The following is a 12,245-nucleotide window of genomic DNA, read 5'->3' as shown; positions in this document are numbered from 1 at the left end:
CGTCAACACAACATCATTTCTTCCAGGTGAGGTCATCGTCTCTCAATCTGGAATTCTGCTTTTGTGATTCAAGCTCTGGTAAGACGAACCTCAATTTTATATCTCCAAATCCCATGTCAGACTTTGCCATGTATACCACATAAAATGAAATGATGTTTCACATCTATAGTTTAATTTCACCACAATTTGTTTCATGAGGTGATTCAGAATTCAAAAAATTTACAGCTGTTACAAGAAGCGCAATGCTCTCATAAGAAGCATTCATGTCCTGGAATTCTTGACAAAAATTGGCCAGAAACATATATATATATATATATATATATATATATATATATATAAGATCAACATAGATTGACCGTTTAACATATAGTAAAGATCACCATATAAATATAAAACGAAAGGTTTAAGTCCTTATAGCAGGCATTTTACCGGAGATGTAATTTTCTTCAGCTGCAACCATTTTGGCTACAGGAAAAACAGAGAGCGTAGTTCAAAACAAAGAAAAAACCTCCCTTGTGGGAGTGAAATCAGTTGGCACACCTTCCAATTTTGCGAATCATCGGTTCAGGTTGCCCATTATTGTTAGATCCTGGAAGGGGTCTTTTGCTAGGAAGCAGAGGTACGCCAAACAGCTTGGGGTTTCCTTTCTCGTCATCATCTTCTATCTTTACAGAAATGTAACTTTTCCTACCTACTTCTCTACATGCACCACCTACAAAAGCTGGCCTCTTTGAGGCCATGCTTTCTTTTGCTGAGCTTGAAACAAAAGGGTCGTCATTTGCCATAGAAACTCCCGAGCTCAAGGAGCTACCAGGAAAATCTCTTGAAATCTCCTCTCCTCCATATTGTTCCAAATAATCTTTTAACCGTGCCAACATTGACAACCCTTCAGAAGGACCAACATTTTGGGACAGAAAATTTGCAACATGATCTGCTGATGTGATATTTACATGCCTGGATAAGAAGAGCAAAAGTTGGCTGTGGAGCTTCTTCATTTGTGTCAGCTCAGATACCAATAACAGATTTTCCTTTTTCAGTTTCTCATTTTCTTCAATTGCATTCTTATGGCTAAGAGCATCCACCCCCGTGGAAGAATTAGGAGAGGAGGTGGAAGACCACGTTTGCTCATCACCAGAGTTAGATGGTGAAATAGATTTGTTCTCAGGTGGTGGAGGAGGTTGTATTAGACCTTTTCTTCTGTGTATTTCAGAAAGTAGCTGCTTTTCCCCCTTGTGAAAAAATTCATTTGAGAACTCCCATCTGTCTGGTACAATCTTCCGAAAGCCCTGTATGACAGAACATAGTGTTACTGTAAGTTTCCACAATAATACTTTTGTAATTGCTGATATTCAACAAATAAATATATGTGATATACACCACAAAAGCATGCCATTTGAAACCTGCTTTTAAAACACATTCATAACAAAAATTTCATTAAAACTACAGGTTCATCTATTAACAACAGCTACAGGAACAGACAACAGAATTTATATGAATGTGTGTAATGTTTAAAAAATAGAACAAGGTTAGTCTATTAACAACAGCTACATGAATAGACAACAGATTTTATATGAATGTGTAAAGTTCAAAAAAAGAACAAAAACAAGCTGTAGCTTTAACATGGCCACAAATTAACTAAAACGAGAACAATTGTGCTAACATATCAATATCGCAAAGAACAACATCTTGATTATATTACATCAAAGCTAACAACAATGTTTCAAAATATCTTGATTCAGCATGGTTGGGACAAAATTGGAATGGCTCTGTAAAATATTGATAGAAAGTGGAACTAGATCAGAAAATTTGGAAAAATTAGGTCAGAAAAATGGAGGACATTATCTGCTTCTTGGAATTTTTTCCACACTAGTTAACAAGAATTGCAATATTTTTAAGTATTAATTGAATTCTGAACCAAAAACTACAAAAACTTGTTATGTAGGGGATGTCAAGCAAAAAATGTTGTTTATTGTGGTATTCGTTAATTTATATACCTATTATATTAAAAATTATATAATCTTTTGCAAAATAACATTTAGATCATAGTAATCAGTTTCCAAAAGTTCAGTAGGTTTCAAAAAGTTTGGGATTTCAAATAAAATTTGTAGGCTTGAAGAAAGGTGCAGAAATATGTAACCTACAAAATCATACTTCTAAATGATAGACCACGAGGAGCTTGACTAACAGATTCAGAGTGGGTAGTGATATTCCCTTCAGCAGGGTTCAATTCCCTCCCAAGTGTATGGAATGTTTCACCCCATGAAATAGTGGCGTTGTCACAGAGACATTAAATAGGGCCAGATATGGCATTTGTCATACGGTGCAGCAATGCATCCCACCTTTTGACAGGTATTGGCACCTGAGTGTAAGGAAGCATCCTGTGATACTCTTTCATACTTCTAATGATACGTATTACCCAGAAATTAAAATTATCAACAGTGTAGTACATAAATATACAGAAAAGTAGTAACTTGAAATATGCAAAAGTCTCAACAATAACAAATTCAGAGTATCCATAGTTCAAAGAAATAGCTGAGAGTTAAAATGGAAATTTAAACATCTACAAAATCATTGGAGGCATAAGTTAGAACCTTGGGCACGAAACATCTCTGATGGATCATAGGTTTGTTGTTTGGTCTCGGGTTGTATGTTACAGTAGATTGAGACTCTTGACCAATATTATGCATCTTATTTCAAGCAAAGAATGCCTGTCTGATTACAATATGTGTTTTAAGGCTCCAAGTCGGGGATTGCACGTTAGAATGGACTGAGACTCTTAACCAGCATTATGTATGTTTGGCATGTATTAAGGGTTCAATTCAGAGTTGAGATTGTATAAGCCATTTACAGAGGAGGGTAGGTTCAAATAAATTTAGGACTGATCTACGTTACTTTCCCACAACATTCTTCTGCAGCACTTTGTGAAGTTAAAAACACAAAACTTAAACTAAAATCTATAGCGTTTGACTATTTCTTTTACGATCTTGTGACTTAACTGATAAGAAGGTCGGAAGCAACCCTTATTTTGATTAATCAAATTAAGGTTCGGCGTTTCGTTGCCACCAATGGATAAAAAGAAATACACTACAGGCGACAATTTCGTAATGTCTTATTGCGAATGTAGATATACATCCTTGGAAAATAATGATAATGAAATCAATCCAAAAACCAAAATAATAAAGTTAATATGTAGCATTACATAACGGAACTATTTAGACATGAGGGAAAAAACAAATATCCCTGTTAAAAATTGTCTACTATCTTTTATATTAATATATACTCTAAACAGGTATGAGCCATAGAAAAGACAACTCTTGTTATAATATCTAAATGGCTAATCCCTGTTAAGGGTTGTCTTATGTCTCATCTATACACAACTCGTTAAGGCGATTAGCCACAAGTATATTCTATAGACAAGGCAACTCTCTTATATAGGAAAGAGCTCTGGTTATAATATCTTAGTAGCTACTCTATGTTAAGAGTTGTCTTGTGGCAGGCGCACACATATATAACTCTTTACAGGCAGGGACTAGCCAAGCATATTATATGTATTCTGCAAAAATAAGAATATATAAAGAGTAGCTATTAATGTTGGGTATTTTTAAATGGAGAAATACCAAAACCAACAAAATATTTACCACAGAGCCAATGCTCTGTTTACTCTGTCCAAGATCTTTTGCAGAGAATCTCTTTAAAAAAATTAACTCAGAACACAGTCCATTACACAGTCACAAAAAAAACTTCTATTGATTTAAAACAAAAGTTGTTACAATTTTCATCCTCTGCGCAGAGAGGGATTCACTGAAGAAACTCTGTCTCACTAGCTTCTGATTTTCCATTGCTGTGGATATCACAAAATAGTTTCATACTATTCCTGTGTTTTAAAATGACCAAAAATTACATGCCTCCCCTGTTCCATATCTCGCACTGCTGTGCATTCAATACATGTTCTATATAAAAACCACTGCGCGTAGACACCATATACATTAAAAAAAAACTACAGCACGTAAACTATATTTATGTCAACGTATATAAAAACATATATATAAAAATATAAAACATATTAAAACGTGCCCATACCCATATTAAAAGGGCCACCTAAATCTACGTAGCAACATTAAATTCCATGACTCTTTCACCTACGGCGGTCAACAAAAAATGACAAAAATTTGATGTGACACGGGCAGACAGCACCTACGGGAAATCGACGGCTGAGATCGCGCGCCCAGCTGATCCGACGAGGTTTGGGAGCCAACCTCGGGCAAACCAAACGGACTTTAGCGTCCGGGGAGAGCGGTTTTCGGCGTCGTACTAAGGACGCGTGGCGAAGTGTGATTGTGTCGGAGCCTCAGCTACGGATACCGCCTTTGGTGAATGGCGGTGCGGGGAGACCGGGTGGTTTTCCAAAACCACCGCGCGGCGTAAAATTACAATTTTAACACTCCCCTTTAATTTTAACAGTCGCACGTTCGGTCATTCCCAAACACTTTCTCAAAAATTCAAAACTCTTCTGAACCAGTGGCTTTGTCAAGATGTCTGCAACCTGTTCCTGAGTCCTGCAATGTTCGAGGACAATTTCTCCATTGTTCACTAATTCTCTGATGTAGTGAAACCTTGTATCGATGTGTTTCGTTCTCTTATGAAACACTGAATTCTTTGACAAAGCAATAGCTGAGCTATTGTCACAAAATACCACTGTCGCTTTTGCTAGCTCTTGGCCTAAGCTTCTCAACATCCTTCTCATCCAAACTGCCTGACATGCTGCTGCTGTAGCTACCACATATTCTGCCTCTGCTGTAAATAATGCTAATATGGACTGCTTCTTAGAAGCCCATGAGATGGCTCCTGAACCCATATTAAAAACATAACCGGAAGTGCTCTTCTGATCATCTACACTTCCAGCCCAATCGCTATCTGTGTACCCAACCAAATCTGAATGTTCTGAGGCATGATATAGAATTCCAAACATTTTGGTACCTTTGACATACCTCAAAATTCTCTTTCCTGCCTGCCAATGTACCTCCTTTGGCCTCTCCATAAATCTGGAAATCAAACTAACAGCATACATTAAATCAGGCCTAGTTGTTGTTAAATACATAAGGCTGCCCACAATGCTTTTGTACAGGCTAGGATCAAAATCCTTGCTGTTGTCCACTCTGCTGAGCTTAATCCCATTACTGTGGGAGTGATGGCTGCCTTGCATTCTTGCATGTTAAATCTGCCCAAAACTTGATTTACATATCTTGCTTGAGATATAAAAATTCCTTTTTCATTTTGATCTACTTCTATGCCTAAGAAGTATCTCAACAAACCCATGTCAGTCATTTCAAATTCATCCTTCATGACTGATTTAAAATTCTCAATAAGATAAATATCATTTCCAGTGAAAATAACATCATCTACATGCAAGACAACAATTAAAATTTTACCATCCTTTTCCTTGATGTAGACTGTGGGTTCTCCTTCACATTTGTCAAATTCATTATCCAATAGATATGAATCTATCCTGCTGTACCATGCTCTTGGCGCTTGCTTCAGCCCATAAAGAGCTTTCTTCAATTTGCACACTTTGTGCTCTTCTCCTTTCTTCTCATATCCGAGAGGCTGTTCCACATAAACCTCTTCCATTAACACTCCATTTAGGAATGTTGATTTCACATCCATTTGGTAGACTTTCCATTTGTTTTGAGCTGCTATGGATAGCACTGCTCTCACTGTTTCCATTCTTGCAACCAGGGCGAAAGTCTCCTCATAATCTCTTCCATACTGCTGCTTGTAGCCTTTGACAACCAGCCTTGCTTTATGCCTTTCAATCTTGCCTTCAGCATTGCTCTTGGTCTTGTAGACCCATTTCACACCAATGACTTCTTTGCCTTTTGGTAATTCAACCAAATCCCATGTTTTGTTTCTCTCTATGGTATTCATCTCCTCATCCATAGCTTCTATCCATTTCCTATCTTTAATTGCATCCTCGAAATGAATAGGATCATCAACATGACAAAACAAGGCAAATAAAGAATTCATTCCTTCTTCATAAATATCACTTAGATTTCTAAACTTCTTACCTCGTTCACTTGGTGTGCAAGTGCTTGAAGATGCACTTGAATTTCCACCTTGTGGTGTGCTTGGAGAAGCACTCTCATTGATCCTCAATGGTGTACCTTGCTGTTCTTGTGTTGGTGCTGCTGTTTGGGGATTCATTTCAGCCACCTCCTCTTCATCCTCATCATGAGACAAACAGTTTTTAACATTCACTATTTTCTCCTTCCATCCCAAGCTTCTTCCTCAATGAATTAAACATCCCTGCTTACAAAAAATTTCTTGGTAGATGGGATATACAGCCTGTGGGCTTTGGATTCATCACTATATCCAACAAGGATACGCTTCTCCCCTTTGCTGTCCAACTTCCTCCTTAGCTGATCCGGAATGTGTGCATAGGCCACACACCCAAAAACTCTCATGTGGGTGACTCCTTGCTTTCTCCCACTCCATGCCTCTTCTGGCACTTTGTTCATGACTGCTTTTGTAGGACACCTGTTCAAAATATAAACTGCACAATGTACAACTTCAGCCCAATACTCATTTGGCAAATGCTTTGCCTTCAACATGCTCCTTGCCATCTCCATGATGGTTCTGTTCTTCCTTTCAGCAACTCCATTTTGCTGTGGGGTGTACCGAGTTGTAAACTGTTTATGAATTCCATTTTCTCTACAAAACTTTAGGAATTCATTGGAGATATACTCACCTCCTCTATCAGTTCTCAATACTTTTATGTGCAGCCCGCTTTGGTTCTCCACAAGTGCTTTGAAATTTTGGAATTTCTCAAACACTTCACTTTTGTTTTTAAGGAAATATGCCCAAGTTTTTCTTGTAAAGTCATCAATGAATGTTAAGAAATATAGGCTGCCTGCTAATGATGGAGCTTGCATTGGTCCACACAAATCTGAGTGGATAATCTCTAAGGGTGCCTTTGCCCTTATACTTTTCCCTGATGGAAAACTCTCTCTATGTTGTTTGCCCAATATACAACCTTCACAAAGGTTGTCCGGCTTCTCTATCAATGGTAATCCTCTTACCATTCCTTTCCTACTCAACAAATTTAGGCCTCCAAAATTTAGATGCCCGAATCTCAAGTGCCATAACCAATTTTCATCCTTTGGCACGCTTTGGAAGGCCTCTTGGGTGACTGCTGCAATTACATTCTTGTTTTTCAAATCTGCCCTGATCCTGAGAGGGAACATCCTGTTCCTTGTCATCTTCACTTCAACAATGCATCTTTTGCTGGGTGGTATATCCATGATGGTGCACACATCATTTACAAAGTAAACATTGTAACCCTTTTGGACAAGCTGTCCAATACTCAATAGGTTACATCTCATTCCGGGGACATAGTAGACATCTGCTATGGTTTTCCTTTCTCCTTGCTTTGTAAATATTTTTACCTCCCCTTTTCCCATAACAGACACTTTACTATCAGTTCCTAGTGTGACCTCTGATTTCAAATTCTGATTTAAGGCTGAAAAGAGGGCTATATTCCCTGTCATATGGTTGCTGCAACCTGAGTCTAAAAACCATATGTCCTCACTATGTGTTTCAGCCATGTTACAAGCTAACAGGACATTTTCTTGACTGCTGTTTTCTCTTGTAACATTTGCATTTTGTCTGCTGTTCATATCATGTTGTTTCTTTCTACAATCACTTGCATAATGTCCATACTTTTTGTAATAATAGCATTGAACATTAGATTTATCATACCTTTGTCCTTGAGCCTGATACTGATCTCTTTGTTGGCTGCTGCCTTGACCTTGGTTCTGATTTGGATTGCTGCCTCTTCCTTGTGCATTTGATGGGTTGTTCCTTCCACCTCTGTTCTGGCTTCTACCTCTTCCTCTTCGGTTTCCTCTTCCTTGACCCCTTCCTCTTCCAAAGGACATCTGGGTCTTGAAGGCTTGCTCAAGGGATGAGTTTTCATTCCTACTCAACCTCTGCTCATGAGTTATCAGTGATGCATGTAGCTCATCAACTGAATAGTTTGAGAGATCCTTTGTCTCTTCAATGGTGGTGACTATGGCATCAAACTTTGAGGGTAAAACCCTCAATATTTTCTCCACTATTCTTCTATCTTCAATTGTTTCTCCATGAGTTCTCATTTGTGTGATTACACCAATCACATGAGTGAAGAATGAGTCAATGTTATCTGACTCCTTCATGTTCAAGTTCTCAAAATCCTTCCTCAGCAATTGTAGTTTTGCTGTCTTCACTCTCTCCATGCCTTGATAGGCTGTCTTAAGGGTTTCCCATGCTTCATTGGATGTCTTAGTTGTTGCTAACCTTGGAAACACACTCTGGTCTACTGCTAGATACAACAACACACGGGCTTTTGAATCCTTCTTCCTATTGCTCTTCAGCTGATCCTTCTCTCCCTGAGTTAATGCATTGAACTCATTTTCATCTGCTGGTTCTTCAAACCCAGATTCAACTATTTCCCATAAATCTTGAGAGGCAAACAGGGCTGTCATGGTTATTGACCAGTAGTCATAGTTCTTCCCATTAAACTGTGGGAGTTGGGTATTAAACATACCCATACCAGTGCTTGTGCCAGCCATTCCTTGACTGTGTATTTAAAAAAAACTGGCTGTCTCTTCAGTAACAAACAAGATAGTTATGAAGAATACCTGAATCCTTCGTTGTCTGAGTCTTCTGTCTGCCTGAGAAATTTTGCTGCAGCAACAACCTTCTCCCTTCAGCTTCTTTAACTTCTTTAAAGAGCCTGGTCCTACTCCGATACCACTGTTGGGTATTTTTAAATGGAGAAATACCAAAACCAACAAAATATTTACCACAGAGCCAATGCTCTGTTTACTCTGTCCAAGATCTTTTGCAGAGAATCTCTTTAAAAAAATTAACTCAGAACACAATCCATTACACAGTCACAAAAAAAAATTCTATTGATTTAAAACAAAAGCTGTTACAATTTTCATCCTCTGCGTAGAGAGGGATTCACTGAAGAAACTCTGTCTCACTAGCTTCTGATTTTCCACTGCTGTGGATATTACAAAATAGTTTCATACTATTCCTGTGTTTTACAATGACCAAAAATTACATGCCTCCCCTGTTCCATATCTCGCACTGTTGTGCGTTCAATACATGTTCTATATAAAAACCACCGCGCGCAGACACCATATACATTAAAAAAAAACTACAGCACATAAACTATATTTATGTCAACGTATATAAAAACATATATAAAAAAATATAAAACATATTAAAACGTGCCCATACCCATATTAAAAGGGCCACCTAAATCTACGTAGCAACATTAAATTCCATGACTCTTTCACCTACGGCGGTCAACACAAAACGACAAAAATTTGATGTGACACGGGCAGACAGCACCTACGGGAAATCGACGGCTGAGATCGCGCGCCCAGCTGATCCGACGAGGTTCGGGAGCCAACCTCGGGCAAACCAAACGGACTTTAGCGTCCGGGGAGAGCGGTTTTCGGCGTCGTACTAAGGACGCGTGGCGGAGTGTGATTGTGTCGGAGCCTCAGCTACGGATACCGCCTTTGGTGAATGGCGGTGCGGGGAGACCGGGTGGTTTTCCAAAACCACCGCGCGACGTAAAATTACAATTTTAACAATTAAGAGCTCTGTAAAAACATTATCGAAACTCAACAAACCAAAAACCATTACAGAGTTCTTAAGCGAAATAAACTTATGTGTCTTCATAAATCCTAAAGATAGATAAGCGAGTAGGATAGGGTTTTAAGAAGACGGACAGAAAAAGAAAAAGCGATGGCAGACAAAATAGTTGCTGAAATCAACAAAAATTTATCGAAAGAAACCCTTTGGCAAATACCTCAGAATCCTTCGCGGATGCTTAAAACTTCGAAAAAGAAAGGTGTAACAAATTGCACAAATCGAAATACGTTTCATATTTAGCTTGCTCTGTCAAAATGATACTCTTAACATGAATAAACTATTTAAATGCAAAATACTTACATATGTATTTAGTTGGTGAACAAAACTTGAGAAATTGTTGTGCTTGATACTCTTAACATGAATAAACTATTTAAATGCAAAATACTTACATATGTATTTAGTTGGCGAACAAAACTTGAGAAATTGTTGTGCTTGAAGTAATTCGGCAATAAATCTCTGGCGAATTCTGCAGGCTGCCAAACAATAAACGTTGTACCCGCTTCATTCCATGAAATTATATCATCCGTGTTCGAATCATCCACCAGCTGATATGTCTTAATTATATCATCCGTGTTCGAATCATCCACCAGTTTTCGGAATTAAGAATTTAATTAACAAACTTTGGCAGCAAAATAGCTCTGCAGTTGTCCTGCCTCAGGAGTGTCTGAGGTGTGAGCACTATGTGGCAACATCTACTTATTTCAGTTGCATCTTCCTGTGTGTTGGAACATTGTTGGTAGAAGCAAAAATGCTAGCAGCAGCCAGTTCTGAAGACCTAAATGTCTGTATCAATTAAAATCCAATAAATGATATAGTGTAGCAGATTTCTTCTAGGAGCTTCTTGGTATTCAAGCAAACAAAGTATATCATTATCACTGTTATTAAAATCCATCTTGTATTCAAAGCCATGCTCATCTTCTTGGGTCTGGATGTTGTTGTTTGGATGGATCAATCATCAAACAGTGTAATTGACAACTATGGAGATGTGGACCTTGATAATAAAACTATTTTAAAAGAATGGTATCTCATTCTCATCTTCTTGCTAACCTTCATTCAAATATTTATTTTAGCTGTCTTTTGCATTTTCCTGTGCGTTAGTAATAACTCCTCCTCCAACAACAATCACACCAACAACCCCTACTACCCCAATCACAACCCCTACCACCCCAACAGTTACCCCTTACACCCCTCCCTCAACACCTACCACAACAACACCGACAACCAGCTCAAGCCAAAGTTGGTGTGTAGCAAAGCCTGGTACCCCTGATTCAAGCTTGCAGGTTGCTCTGGACTATGCTTGCGGGCTTGGAGGTGCAGACTGTACAGCAATTCAACAAAGTGGCACGTGCTATAACCCAGATACTGTTTTTTTTCATGCTTGCTATGCTTTTGACAGCTACTACAAGAAGAATGGCATGGCCCCTGGTACTTGTGACTTTGCTGGCAATGCAATTGTGACTACTCAAGATCCAAGTAAGCTATATGCCCTTATGCGAAGTTTGTTTTTTGCCCCCTGTTTTTCTTTTCATTGAATTTCTCAGTTTATATGGATTCCTATGGTCCTGTGGTGACGATAAACGTTTTATCCACTTTTACATAGTTTGTTGTCTGCTTGTTTTGTTTCACTGCGTCAACTTCTTGGATACCTTCCGCTGAGTCTCATCTTTACATTGTGTTAGATGATAGTTGAGTTGCATGCTTATGATTCATCTACCCACTTCCATGCCTGGTTGAGCTCATTTGAATGCAAAGACATCCTCCGCTGATATACATTTTCCCATTGTAGGTTCCACCATGATAAGTAAGTGACATGATTATAGACCCATATCCTGCCTGTTGTCTGTCTTGAAACTGTATGCAACCTTCAAATGTAAACACTCGTTATGGATAACTTATATTGTTCAGGATATTTCCTTTTGGTTTAATGATGGAACTGTGTGATGTATTAAGAGAGAGTTATTTTTGTAGGCAATCTGCTCTTCTACATACAACATAACTTTCATTTATGCCTGGATATATTGCATATTATTTTTTTCTTTATTGATTTTGTTATGAGAAGCTAAGGGTATGCATACTAAGTTTCCTTTATACCCACTCTGTCTTCTGCAAATTTTACTGTTCCAGTTTATATGAATATAAAAGACGTTTTTGTTTTTTGTGCACCGTTTTGGTTCTGCTAGATTCAAGATATTTGACTGTGATTAATATGCTTGACATTATACATTTTCGAAAATCTTCCCTTCATGGGTTAACATGATATACAAATTGAGGCTTGAAATTGTGTGAGACTGGAGAATGCATTGCACTCATGCAAATCTTCCTTTATGGATTTTGTGATGACAGGTACTGGGACATGAAAATTTCCACAAAGGTATATACTAAGGAACCGCATTCCTCCTCCTATCTTTTGTTCATTTTTCTGTTCTACAATAAGTACTTTTTCAAGTTTTCATACAGAATTGAGAATCAAGATTTACTGGATTTTTGATATATTTTATGTTATATCTCAGCTTATAGTTTTGTAGCATTCTGATTTTTCC

The 12,245-nt window shown here is 38.1% G+C and overlaps 1 pseudogene; it reads right to left on the bottom strand.

Annotated features, from left to right (window-relative positions):
- Positions 1 to 527: 527 nt before the first annotated feature.
- LOC149220817 (heat shock factor protein HSF24 pseudogene) lies at positions 528 to 10,298 on the bottom strand (annotated as a pseudogene).
- Positions 10,299 to 12,245: the final 1,947 nt, after the last annotated feature.

The sequence above is a fragment of the Pinus tabuliformis genome, chromosome Q, assembly GCF_031772625.1.
Source record: "Pinus tabuliformis cultivar Carrire ecotype Pingquan chromosome Q, CPIR1, whole genome shotgun sequence".
Taxonomy (NCBI): Eukaryota; Viridiplantae; Streptophyta; class Pinopsida; order Pinales; family Pinaceae; genus Pinus; species Pinus tabuliformis.
Note: the sequence above shows the minus strand (reverse complement) of the source record. Positions and strands in the feature narration are given on the sequence as shown.